The sequence below is a fragment of the Phocoena phocoena genome, chromosome 12 (assembly GCF_963924675.1).
Source record: "Phocoena phocoena chromosome 12, mPhoPho1.1, whole genome shotgun sequence".
NCBI lineage: Eukaryota > Metazoa > Chordata > Mammalia > Artiodactyla > Phocoenidae > Phocoena > Phocoena phocoena.
The window spans coordinates 1,640,567-1,654,683 of record NC_089230.1 but is presented as its reverse complement, the minus strand read 5'-3'; positions in this window follow the sequence as shown (position 1 = coordinate 1,654,683).

Sequence of the window (14,117 nt, the reverse complement as noted above, 5' to 3'; positions counted from 1 at the left end):
TAGTTCTCAGCGTGAAGCCTCGTGTGCACTCAGTAAATGCTAGTTTGTGGGTCACAAAGGTGTGTTTGCCAGACCCTCTAGGAAATGGTGGGATGTCGACAAGGCCAAGTGTCTCTTTCTTCAAATTTCAACCTTCTGTTTGATATATTAGTTCTTTCATTGATAGAGTTTTTGAATCGGAGTCAAAGAAGATGTGTACTGTGAACAGAAAGAGCCCTGGCCCGGGAGGTAGGAGGCCTGAGCCCTGAGCCTGCCACGCCTCTAACTCTGCGATTTCTAGGCGTGGTCCCAGACCAGCTGCCTCAGCATCGCCTGGGAGCTTGTTAGAGATGCTGCTTCCTGGGCCCCAGCCCAGACCCACAGGGTCAGACATGCTGGGGCCGAGCCCAGCAACCTGGGGGATCCTGGCTCATTCTGTGCTGTTGGTTACATTATTCAGCTTGTTCCCCTGTGGGATGAGAGGTCCGGAGAGGGTCAGCCAGCACCCCGACCCTCCTGCACGAGTGTGCCTCCGGGGACGCCCTCCCTGGGGGCGGCTCACACCCTGGATTTTGACTTCATGTTTCCCTTGAAAGGAGGGGCCTTCCTCGACCTCAGGGTGTAGACCCCGGGCTAGCTGGGCCCCGGGGCACCGTCAAGGCCTCTGCCCCAGGACGGGCACCACGACAGTTGATGGAGCAGCAGGGAGTAGGGGCAGAGCTGCCTTTTCGGGCACGGGTGTGATGTGTCTTGAAGGCGCTGAGATGATTTGGTCGCGTTGTGGGAAACGAGAGGGCAGAGCTCTAAGTCCGGAGGTGAAGGGCGTGGAAGGGAGGGATGCCGGGGGATGCTGGCTGTGCACGAGCCCTTCATCCCGGCCCCGCTGCTGCTCCCACGAAGTGAAGTCTGGAAAATACAGTGAGGTCCTGTGGAGCCCGCCCCCCACGGGCCTCGACAGCGTGAGGGAGGGGAGCCCGCCTTCGTCACTGTCCCGTGTCTCCTGCTGTGCGTTGCTGAGCTAACAGAAGGTGATATTAAGTGCGCGTGCCTGTTGCAAGGCTTCCGTGAGGGGAAGGCTAGAGTCAGGGTAAGAAATTCGCGTCCCCTCCCCGCCCACGAGAGGTACACAAGCTCAACATAAAAAGGTGGAAAGTATCCCCGAGAGACACTGGTCGTCCTCAACTCCCCTCCGCCACAGACCTCCGGTTTCTGGGGTCTGAGGAACGTGGGCGATCTCTCCGCATTTCAGTCCTGACTGCGATGACACAGCCGGTGAGAAGGGCGGACCCCCTCCCGCTCTCCTGGGGCAGGCGCCGTGGGCTCGAGGTGAGGTCCACCCACTGCTCTGTGTTCACCGTTCTCAGGCCTGGCTTCCCCACCTGTCAGACGGGAGTGTCCCGTGAGCAGACAGCCGTCCACAGGGCTTCAGGCAGGGACCTTGCAGACGTGCTGCCTCGTCTCAGGCAGGTGTGCAAACGCCCCCCATTCCGCCGGAAGCAGCCTCGGCATCACCGTGGAGGCACGAGCCGACCAGGGGCCTCACCGTTGGGAGAAGCGTCCTGACCTTCAGAGCCACGTGTCCAGGGCTCCATCTGGGGGTTTCCTTATGTTTCCCTGCAGCACCTTCCTTGGGACTTTTCTTACATACGCGCATATTTGACGTGGTTAAGATTGGACGGACCGTACCACTATGTCTCATGCTTTCATTACACAGAGTTATTTCTTCAGCGTGTCTCCTGGCCCCTAACACTTCTTATAAAGGTGTTTTTTCCAGACTGCACGATGATCTGCATAAGATGGTTATAATACGGGAAACTACGCTTCGGGCATCTGGGAGCAGCCGAGGCGCTCAGCGGGGTACACTCTGCTTCTTGGGAGAGGGCGGGGGAAGCAGGCCCAGCGAGGGGCAGAGGGAGAGGGCAGAGCAGACAGGGCCTGGGGCCGTCAGAGGTCACGAAGAGGACATGGGCTTTTTCTCAGAGCAAGACAAGAAGCCGTTGGATTTCTGAACACTTTTGCTGTGATTACTATGATTGAGATATGATTCATGTCATAAACATCGTCACCTTCAGTGTGCAACCTGGGGACTTCCAGTGCATCCACTGATTCCAGAACGCTCCCCCCATCTCAACAAGAGGCCCTGTACCCCGCGGAATGACTCACCGCGGACTCTGATGGCCAAGGGGCTCCAGGAACCAGGCCTGGCACCTGCCTCTTTGCTGGCCTTTCTGAGGCCACCCCTCGCTCTTCTCCACACACCTTTCACCCCAGCTGCTACGGTCTGAATGTCTGTATCCCCCCAAAGTTCACGTGTGAAATCCTAACCCCCCAACAGGTTAGTGTGAGGAGGTGGGGCCTTTGGAGGTGATGAGGTCATGAGGGTGGAGCCCCACGAATGGGGTCAGTGCCTTATAAATGGGACCCCAGTGAAGACACAGCAAGAAGACGGCTGTCCATAACCAGCTCCTGGGAGAGCAGTGCCCGTGCCTCCCCCGTCCTGGCCCTGTTTCCCCCGTGGCTCCGCCACACCCCTGTGCTGTGTCTCGTTGTGGCCGCCTCTCCCGCTGAGAACACGCCTGGCCCCCAACTTGCTCCTGGACAGACGCCCCTGGGCTGGGACCAGCCCCGGCATACAACATATGCTGGATAAGTGGTTACTGAGTGAATAAATCTTAAAATTTAATTTAGCAGGCATGGGAAGAAAGATGCATGGATACTTAGAAGCCCCTCAGCAGGCCTCCGGAACAACGTGGGTGCACCTTCGCAGGTGCCGACTTTTGCCTCAGCAGCTAGAGAGTCCCGGCCTCCGAGATGAGACGCCTGAGGAGGGGGAGGGGTGAGGGGCGGCTCGGGGCTCCGGGGTGGAGCCGGGGGTCATTTTTGATTGTGCCAACCCGGCGGGGGGTGGATTCCGGGGATGCTGTTAAACCCCCCAGTGCACAGGCGGGCCCACAAGGATGACGGGCCTCCGATATCAACCGGGCCGAGGCTGGAAGAGCCAGTTCTGCAGCCGCGTCCACCTTCTGGGCAGGGACGTCCCGGGGAAGCCTGTGGCCGTGGATAGGACGTGTGGCCCGGGAGGGGAGGGCCAGGCCGGGCTCGGTGAGCGCAGCAGGCTGGCCCAGCTTTGGAACCTGGGCATCCATCGTGGGGGACCCGGCACGGCCAGACGCAGAGGTGTTTGGACGTGGAAGCATTTGGGAATTCTGTTAGGGGCGGAGGGGCAGGCAGTTCAGGGCGCTGGTCTCCAGGTCTGCGAGGTAAACAGCCGAGGTCGGAGCTGGATGAGGCTGGGCGCTGGCAGGGATATGGGGACTTGCGTGGGAGGGGCTCAGCCCCCGCTTCTGCTCTTCACTTGGTGCAGGAACCTGGGGATGCCTCTTCTCGCGATGGAGAAGATGCAGAGGAGGGAGCGGTGGCAGGGGATGGAGACGGGGATGGAGGCAGGGATTCAGGACTTCCTGGGATGGCTTGGGAGTGAGGCCTGGGACACAACTGCCCGGGTGCGTCTGGGCCTTCCAAGGGTCTTCTGCTTCCTAACCTGTGCGGTGGAGATAGGCATCAACCGTCCAGAGTCAGCGTGAGGGCTCCGGAAGAACACAGGCTCGGAAGGGTTCTGAGTTCGCCTCGCAGGGGAGATGCTTGGCCACCGTTGGTGAGGTCACGACTGCGGGAAAGGAGGGAGGAACTGGTGACGGGGGGGACAATCGCCTGGGGACAGGTGGGGCCCCCTGAGAGACTTTGGGATGCCCCCAGCTTGAGGAGTTTGCCAGACACCTAGCTGGAAATGTAAAGGTGCTGTTGGGTCCACTGAACATCTGGAATTGAGAGGAGAAGTTTAGGGTGGAGGTAAAGGGCAGGGGGCTGGAGCTGTGGACGGGGGAGACCAAGGACAGACAGTACACACAGAAAACCGGGGACCAAGCCTGGGGAAGTTCCATTTGTTGGCAGGAAGCGTGGGAGGGGCGGAAGGGGGAGGGGAGGGGAGGAGGTGTCGAAGGTGGGTCCACTCCATATCCTGGACCATTGCATCCTGTCTCCTTCTAGAACCTTCCATGCTCTAAGTCCCATGTTTGGTAACTGTCAGTCTCCCCCTCAGCCAGGAACCAGGGCATTTTGTTCACCCTTGTAACTCCATCACCGATGATACTGTCTAGCATACAGTAGGTGCTCAGTAAAGATTTGTAGAATAAGTCGAACGGGACAGGGTTCCGTAACTAAAACCGGGCATTGCTGAGCTGCCCTTGTCCTGCACGAGTGCAAACTTGTTCCTGTGTCTCTCAGAATTTCTCCTTCAAACGCTGGAAAGGGCCAGGAATCGGCCCTGTTCCACCCTGGATTTCTGAGACCGCACCGTCCTCCAGTCCTCCCAGAATCAGGTGTGCAGTGTGTGGCCCGTGAGCATCCCTTTTAGAGTCAGATGGCCCTGCGTCACCCAGAGCACCCGGGCCGGGACCTGCCCAGTTTCCAGACTTCACAGGAGCTCGGGGCTCGGGCCTGGGGAGAGCTGGGAGGTTTGCTCAGACCTGCAGGCCTGAGTGGCCCCAGCCCCAGGGACCTCTGTGGCCACCTGGGAATGGAGTGGCTGGAGGGCTAGAAGCCCCATGGGTGGGGATGAGGCTACCACGCGGGGACCTCAGGGGCTGGGCACCCGAGCTCACCCGTCTCGGTGTTGCCGCCTCGTGGCTCCTTGAGGCCCCGGCTTCCTGGGCTTCCAGAGATGTCCCTGGCCCACTGTCTGGTGTCCAGGAGGCCCCAGGATGGCTCGGAGAAGATCAAGGGCCCGATTTCCAAATTGATGCTAAGAGTAGCTAAGGAGAAGGGACTTTAGGGAAATTAATGGAAACGTTTAAGTGAAATCACCCTGCAGGCGACCCTTACAAACTGTGCAGCTGTGGAAAAGGGAGGGACTAGTACAGACAAGAGGGAGGGAGCCGTTCAGACAGAATTACCAGCAGAATCAGTCACGTCCCTCACCCCCTGCCCTGTGCACACAGCTGTGGTCGATGGCTGACCTCACCCTGGGAGCTGCGGAGGCAGGCAGGGTCCCTGCACTCGCAGACCCCGGCCCGGAGCCCGCCGGTGACCAGGTGCCCGAACGCCAGGTGAGGGAGGGAGGGCAGGCAAAGCGCTGCTGTGACTTAGACACCAGGACACGGAGACGGGGCGAGGGGGCACTGCAGAATCGAGCTGCAGACATTTCATTTCTCACAGAAGAGCAATTATCCAATAATAACTTTAAAACACCAAAACTGCGTGAAATAGCTTCTGTTTCAAACTCAAATACGTGCTCTCGGTGGATAGCCAGTAATGGAGAAAAGAGCCTTTAGAATTTCAGTGAACAAGTGCTGGAACGCTTGTGCACACCGTCAGGCCGAGAAGACCCCCTGGCGGGGCCATCCTCCCGTGGACACGGGCCCCAGAGCGGCGGCCTGTCGGCTGCAGGGCCCAGGCTCTGGCGGCCGCTCAGCATGCACTGTGGTTTCCTTCCCAGCCACCCGGGCGGGTGGCCCTGCGTGGCCGCTTCCCAGGGCCCCAACCCGCAGTCCGGCCTCGGGAACCTGCTTCTCGGCCTCTGGGTCCCAGCTCGGTCTGTCCTGTGGGCACTGCCTCTCTGCCAGCTGCTGTCCAGTTCTGGTCTCAGGGTTGGCCGTCTGATCGCAGAACGTTCACTGCCTCTGGCCCTTACAGGCCGGGCAATGGAGACGTGGGCGCTGGAGCCACCGGCTGCCTTGGTCGTCGGTGAGCCGCGTCCTAGAGCACGCGGCTCACCAGAGCACTCCTCCCGGGACAGCCGGGTGTACGGGAGCCGGAAGCTCGTGTCAGCTCTCGGGGTCTCATCCCCGCCACACCCTCTGGTATTTCCTTCGAGCCCTCTCCTGTAAATGGGATATTGTGACGGTAACTTTGTGGTGAGGTAGCTGCAGGAAGAGGGTGGGGTCCAGTCTGGGGCCGGGAATTTTGCATCACATGAGCTGACTGAGCCCGTGCTGGGCCTGGTCTCAGCTGTGGGTCTGCCCGTGTGGGTGGTGTCGCCGTGTTGCCCAGGAGGGACGGTGCAGAACACGGAGCTGGGCTTAAAGGGCTTAATTCCATACGCTCGTATTCTAATATGGCCACCAAGTGGTTATCAAACATTTTTTTAAGAAACGCAAAAACTGTCAAGTCAGTGGCCGACTCCTGTCTGATTTCCAGTCCGAACGGGACTTGAAGTTTGTGCTCTGGAAATGAGAAGTGAGAAAATGTTCCCACGGCGTGGCCTCCACCGGATACACCCATCGTTTCCCATCTGCTGATCGAATAGCTCAGCTCACGCAGCCCCCGCAAACCATCCTAAACCCCTCAATTAATAAGATTGCTTGGATTAAATAGAACCGCCGAGCAGTGCTCTTGGGAGTTATCTAATAATTTGTGACTGCTTTGAAGATCAAGTGAAGACATCAAAGGAAGTTAACCTGATCCTTCCCACCCGAAACGTAAACATACCGAATTTGACACCCGCTGAGAACTGCTGGGTAACCTTTCAGGGATCTGCTGGGAGGTGACCTCACTGACCACTTCCTGGGCATGAGATCTAGAGAGCCTTGGGCTCTGGGCACTCAAGGACACTGGCCCTCAGGAATCTGGGGGACAGCGGGACACCCCATGCTCCCTGGATGCTTTCTCGTAGATGGGGTGGAGCTTTGCTCATCACACGCCGGAATGCGTTGCATCTGCTTTTTCCGCTACATTTCTTCCCATCGCTTCACACAGACCGAGGAGGTCAGACTTCCCAGACATCACGTAGACTATCTGGAACCACCCCTCCAATCCCAATGACCAGTCAGTACTCAACTAGTGTTTGTTGCATTAGGGAACAAATGTTTATGAAGGGCCTACTATGCGCCAGGCGATGCGTTGGGCCTAAAGGGACACCACAGCACAGCCACGACCCTCAGGATTAAAGTCTAGTAAAAGGTGAGAGAAATGTCACGAAGTATGTCACAAGGACATGATAGAAACAGAGCAGCCAAAAATCGATGCATATGATGGGTACTCCCCCCAAGTCAAGAGGACCATGTTCCTTTACAAATCTCAAGGATCACTGGACGTGAAAACTGAACACCGCCTTAGGGGCCTTTGGGTCCTCTAGCTTCCTCTTGAGCCTCAGGGCCACGGGGGGAGCTCGGACCACACAGCCCCAGCCCCAGTCTGAGCTGCTGTGTGAGTTTCTCCGGCTGCAGTAACAAAGTACCACAGACCCAAACGGAGCAGACATAGTGGGTCATTTAGATTGGATATAATCCGACAAGCCTCACACATCGAAAGGGATGGAGGAGCCTCAGAGATGCAGGGGTGGGCTGTGCTTTGAAGCGGGGGAGAGGTCTGGAGTGGACTTCCAACATGTCCCTGATGGAGAGCAGTGCGTGTCTCAACAAAACAACATGCGTGTTGAGTACCTTCTATATTTGGTTTCGGGATGCATTCTGCAGTTCTCTCCCTTTGGAAAAGTAGCTTCCAAAGAGTACCCCTTGGGTCAAGTTTGAAACATCCGTGATTCCCCGATTCACACATCTGTGGAAAGTATGAATTGTTCCAGGATTAAATTTTGCAAAAGCGAAGAGTCCGTTTCAGCCACTTCCAGGCGTGTGGGACCCTAGGAAAGCTCCTTAATTCCTTTATACCTGTTTCCTTACCTGTCGAATGAAGATGACCCCAGGACCACCCCCTTCATCGTGTTAGAGGTTCCGAGGAGGTGATGCACCGAAGCTGGTTGCTGGGTGCTCAACAAGCAGCGGCCGCCGTCGCCACCGCCGTCGCTGTCACCACCCACAGGGCCTCAGTCTCAGGGTCAAGGGGGAGGCTTGCTGGGAATTTTGTAAATTATGGGATATGGATCCTATTTCTAAGGATATCTAAAATACCTCGGTCTTATCAGGAGACTATAAAAGGCCTCCATTTAATGAGAAATTACTGAGGCTAAAAATATGTACTTAGAGTTCACGTAGGACACGTGCTTGTGTGACTTATGATATTTCCCTGTGCGACGGGTTATTCAAGCATCAATTTCCTCACGGATAGCTTCGTGTTCAGTTGGGATCCCTGAGTCCTTTGACGTGGTGTGTGGGTTGAGTTATAGTGTCGTGCAGAAGCTCTCTGAGCCGGGACCCCGCTCCCATCCCACGGCCACTGAGATGTGTGGACTCCTGACTCTGACACTAGGTTTCCAAGGACAAAAGTCATGACGGGTCCTGCCTAGAGTGAAAGGTTCTCTGGGCAAAGCCTGCTTTCCTTTTTGCTTTTTGTCTTGTGTTTGCCTGTTTCCAGTAGGTGGCAGTCCGAGCCTACAAATAACACCGCGATGTGGGCCCCTGGGGGCACGGGGTGGGGTGGGGGTGGGGTCATCTGTGTTGGGTGAGGGCCCAGCCAAGTCCTGTAAGTGCTGTACTCACTCCCAGGACTGTTCCCAGGGGACTTGCCTTCAGCAGAAGGAGAGCATTGTTCACTGGGTTTTCTGAGTTTGTTATAAAGGAAAAATCCATAATGTTAGAAAATCTGCAGCCTCTCTGGTTTTTCAAAAACCTGCATCTCTCTTGACAAGCTTAAAGCTGCAGAGAGAGAAAGTTACAGGTTCTAAAACAACTCTGTGCACTTGACTCCTTCACCGAACCTAAGTGCCGCTGGCTCACAGGGGAACTTTTAACAACGAAACCACAAAATACTAGAAAAGGAAGGGAAAAGGTGTTAACGATGTTGGGGGCAGGTGCGGGGGGGGGAGATTTCCGCCGATTTGGACGGACGGCGTGGACGGCAGAGGAGAAGCAAAGTCCCGCTGGAGTCAGGCCCCTGCGGGGGGAGAGAGCTGCGTTTTTCTCCCAGGTTTGTCATTTTCGAGCACAGTTGGGTGGCTGAGACTGAGGAAGGACCGCCCCTTGCCCCGCAGACCTGCACAAAGGCTGGGAAGACTCCGAAGGGGTGGGGAGCCTTGGGGTTGTGGGTGAAGGTGGGAGGGGATTAGGGGAGACCTGTGAAGACGTGGTCTGGAAAGACCTGGAAGTTTCTCAGGGCATGAGGAGGAAGAGGGCCATTCCAGGGGGAGGAAACCATGGCTACCTGCACAGCAGTGGGCACGGCGGCCTCCCGGGGCCCCAGCGGAGAGACACAGGGAAGGGCGGTGTGGACACAGTGGCAGACAGGCTGCAGCCACGTGGTGACCGCAGGTGTTGCTGCATTTCGTGTCCGGATGTCCCAGCCAGGTGCAGGGTGAGTCCTTAAGCCGATGACTTGTTCACCACGGTCGACCCTTAACATTGTCCTGGAGACTTTGTCACCTTGGTCACTATCCGTGTCCTGGCTCTGTCTGGATTGGACGAATTCAAGGAAAACGTTGTCCCCCAAGAGTCCTGAGTTTTACCTCCAAATGTTTCGGTGTAAACTTTATGACGTCACTTCTGTGTTGAGCCTCAGTTTCTCAGCTGTCACAGGGCGGTTCTTGGGGAAAAATATTGTCCTGTCAGATGAGCCTTACTTGAGTTACTGAAAACATCTTGAATTAGTAGCAAATATTCCACCTTTCAGTGTGGCCCTTGGTAAGTGAGCGTCTACAAGCGCTTGCTTTCCAAATCTCCTTCCTGGACCTGTGGCCCCTGCAAATCTGGAGTCGGCCTGCATGAGGACGGGTCATAGGACACGGTTTTCGTTCCAGGGCTAACATTACATCCTTACTGAAACACGGCCTGGGCGTTATTTAAGCGTTACTCACTCCGCGGGCTTCTCCGCACACTTGGGAGAACAGGGTCACCTCCTCCGTCATGGCTGTTTGGCACTCTTGCGGGCATCTTGGAAAATCCCCACCCGGGTGCCCTTTCAGGGCTGAGCCCGCTCGGGAGGAAGCGTTGAGCCGTGCTCGCTAATCCCTTCGCTTCAGCGTGTAAACCTAAACCGTGGCTCCTTCCAGGTCAGTCCTCCTGACTCAGACAGCAGACACCTCCGCACCCCTCCCTGTTCTCTTGATGTTTGCAGCTTTGTCCCCTGTCAGACAGCTAATCTTGCCTCTATGCGTTTCTGCGGATAAGCCTTCAGCAAGTCACAGCGTGGGTGCAGCTCCCAGCTTTCCCCAGAGGAGTGTCGGGTCCCCTCCTGCCCTCTGGTCCCAGGGGAGCCTGCCCCTCGGGCATGCGGGTCCCTGCACACCGTCCCCCCCTCCTGGTGCGCCTTCGGCTCCGTGGATTGGCCCCCATCCCAGGCAAGGTGCTGCGATTCCCTCTCAGCCTTTGACAGATAAGGCAGGAGAGCTCAGAGGTAGCCGAGGGCATCACGCGCTGTCATTATCAGAATAAAAGCTGGCAGGAGAACTCCAGAAAGGAGGTCTCCTTTAGAGGCAGGTGACGGGCGAGATTTAGGAAAATGTGTGTCTGTGGCTGCAGGAGCCTGGGTGAACCGAGATAAGTGTTGGATTTTTAACTCAAGAGGGGTCCCCCAGGCATTCTTCAATTTAGTTAACATTTTATAAAGCTCATCGCTGTGTCGTCAGTTCTGCAGTTGGGCTAACTCCCCTCCCCCGTCTCCCGTAAGAAGTAAATCTGCAGACTCATGAAACACCGCTGGCTGAAAGCGTTCCTATGTTATCTTACTAGTGGAAGCCATTGCACCATTTCAGCCGTCCTACCTAAGGAGCAGCCCTGCGGCCTCTGAGGGAGGAGCGGGTTGCCCAGCAGAGACCCCCATCCCGGGAACATTTCCCCACAGGAGACCCGCTGGTGGATCAGAGCAGCCACCCTCCGTGGCCAAAACCAACCCTCCTCACGGTGAGATCACGACTGGTTCCCAGGGCTGGAGGGCAGAGCGGCAGCTGCAGACCCAAATCCCACCCCTTTTGGAAGGGACATTTTTGCCCTAAGGCGCAAATACACTGGCATCGCCTCGCGACAGATTCAGCTGCCCAGGAGATGTGAAGCCGTTTAGTCATGGAGTTGTCTTTTGCGTCCGATTAACCAAATGTTTTTCTCCAAAGGCGACTAATCCAGCCCAGCTGTCACATCTGCACAGTAAATCACGTCGGTGTGAACTGCCCAGGCTTCCTTTATCCCACAGAGGACGCCCGGCCGACAGGAGAGCACGTTCTGTGACCCGCACCCGACGTCAGCCTTCTCCCCCGACAGGTCCGTGAACGCACCTCGGCTCACCTGGGACGGAGCAGGGCAGTGCAGGTCCTCAAAGCTGAGCCGTGGGAGAAACCCCTCTAAACGGGCCCCCTTTTTGGGCAATGCTGGCTGAAAAGCCAACGCCTTCTGCTATGAAAACCTCTTTCAACGGGAAACATTCTCATCAAAAAAGGAGTTTCCGCTCAACAACCAGTAATGCAAAAAATTACCAGTGAGGGACTTCCCTGGTGGTCCAGTGGTTGGGACTCAGCGCTTTCACTGCCGAGGGCCCGGGTTCAATCTTTGGTTGGGGAACTAAGAGCCCGCATGCCGTGCGGCCAGAGAGATGAAAACACACACTTACACTCACACACACTCAGCCCGGCCGCCATTACCTTTCCCCTCTCAGCTCTGAGCTTTCTGTTTGCGACCCTGACTGAGGACCCTGATGTGCTGAAAAGATCCCGAGCTTTGCAGAGACAGACAGAGGGGCGGAGTTTAAATTCCAGCTGCAGCGCTCAGCACATCTGTGAACTGGGGCGTCTCAACTCTGAGTCTCAGCCTGTTTATGCACAAAGAAGGAACAATGTCTCTGCTTTCCAGGGGGCTGAGGGAGCTCAATGGGAAGTCGGCAAAAGCATTTGGCCCCAGCGGGTGGACAGTCCTGTCCCCATGCAGCGAGGACGGAGGATCTACCGAGCACTGGAACTGGACTGACTGGAGACTCTGGTAATGGGAAGGGGCCCCTGCAGAGCAGCTCTGGGCCCTGGGAAGCCCGTCTGCTCCTGGGCTGGGGGGCAGGTGCCATGGCCCCCAGGAGGCACAGCCTGCATGGGAGGCCGGTCTCAACCACCCTGTAAATGTGACCGTGAGAACTGCTTACTGCCTGGGCCTCGGCCTCCTCATCTGAGGGGCTTTGCTAAGGCCCCCCTCGGGCCCAGCACCCCTCACTGGGAGTGACGGCTCGTCACCAGGTTCCCTCCTGAGGAGGCCAAGGGTCCAGGGCGTGAGCAGCACACTGAGAATAAGAAGCAACCTGGCTCCAGACAAGATGCCACGTAGAAAAGACACGGTGCTCAGTAAGCCATGAGCGACGTGCTGGGACCTCCCCCTTGAGCAGGCTCCCTGCGCTGCTGGCAAGGGTGAGGGGCCCGGCCAGGCTCCTACACAGTCCTGGTCTTCCCTCCGTGTCACTCTTCTCCCATGCCCGTCCTGTCCCCTCACGCCCTGCCTCAGATCTCGTTGTGTTACCGAGTCCAGCCTCATCCTGCCTGCCGCACGACAGGCCAATCCATCCAGACACGAGGCGTCGGGGCAAAAAGAGCGACTTCATTTGGAAAGCAGCAGACGGAGGAGAGGGTGGACTTGTGTCCCAAAGACCCGTCTTGTCTGGGTTTGGATGCTTATTTCCTTTATAGAATAGAGAGGCGTAGGTGAGGAGGTAAAGTGACCTTTATAGAATAGAGGGGTGTAGGTGAGGAGGTAAAGTGACCTTTATAGAATAGAGGGGCATAGGTGAGGAGGTAAAGTGAAAGTGGCCGTAAGTTCCTGGCTGCCGCCGGACTCAGGGGAATGTGCCAAACTCCTCCTTCCTGCAGCCATTCACAGCTCAGCATGTTTCCTGGGAGCGAAACAGAGTATTTTAGCTTATGACTCAGGCCTGGGGGCAGGGTTCCCAGAGCCGGGCCATTCGGCACACTTTAAGCTACAAGAAGCATCCCTTTAGTGATTACCTTGTAGCAAAAGCATCAGAAAACAAAGGTGAAAGAAACAGATCCAGTATGGAGTCCGAGTTGTTCTTCCCTTTTAGGGTTCCTGGTTGCAATCACTTCAGGCTCTCCACACCTTGTTCCGCCTCCCTTCCTACCTGGGACGCTCCCGTGGCCCCCTCCCTGGGCTGTGCTGACAGCTTGTCAGTGGCCCTGTGCCTGGCGTCAGCTCTGCTTCTCCCTTTGGGCTGAGAAATTGTGCTCACAGCTTAATCTTCTGAAAAGTGGCTTCAGTGTGTTTCCTCCCGGACCGCCTTCTGCATTTGTTACTTTCCCATTTTGACGGCTGAAGCGAAGGGCATGTCAGTGAACTGAATAATTGTGACGAATCATTTTAATTTTCAAGAGATTCGAATGCTGTTCCCTCAACTCCTCCACACCCTGGTGACTTCACTTCAGGTTTTCCCTCAATGTGACCAAAATATGAAAGACGAGGCACTTGTTTTTCAGGCAATGCCGAGCCCGAGACCATGGTATCCCACGGACACACACACAGACACACACACACACACACACGCTGCTCTTAATCACGGCTTCTGCTCTTCTTCTTCTGAGGATACACCCCCCTTACCTTGGCGTGAAGACTGCTGGTTTACGAATTAAAAGCAGTAGACCTTTCCAGGTGGAAGTGGTCATTTCTGCTGTGATCTCTATGGCATTTCCACCTGTTAGAGATTTTTTTTTTTAACACCTAAGTCCATCAATCATTACATAAACTTTGAACGCCTATGGGAAATATGTTAATTGCTCTATTTAAAAGCTCCCTTCAAATGAGAATAAAAGAAAGTGACTAAGTAACTGAACATGCCAGGTTCTAAAGTACCTTTGGAGCATCTCCTGTGCTCAGATCCAGGCAAGGACAGTGCGGGAGCCCAGGGCTCTGCCTCGAGGAGCGGGTCCTCCATCACCACGATTGGCGAGTGGAGGTTCTGGGTCCATCTGATCAGAAGTCTCCTCAGCAGCAGTCACCGATCTGTGTGGCAGGAGTGTTTGCACAGCCTAAGATGCTGTGCCTGTGGCCATGGGCCACCAGCTAACCTGACCATTCCTGTTACCAGTCCTTCTCGGTCAGGGGCACTGCCCCCTGGTTCAGAGGCTGTTTGGGGGGTAGGCTCATTTCTGGTTGTTGCCCTGTTTGCAGGTCCTGTAGTTCTGTAATGGGTATAGATGATGGATGCGAATGCTGTGCACTGAGTGTTTGTGTCCCCCCAGAATTCATATGTTAAAACCCTAACCCCCAATCTGA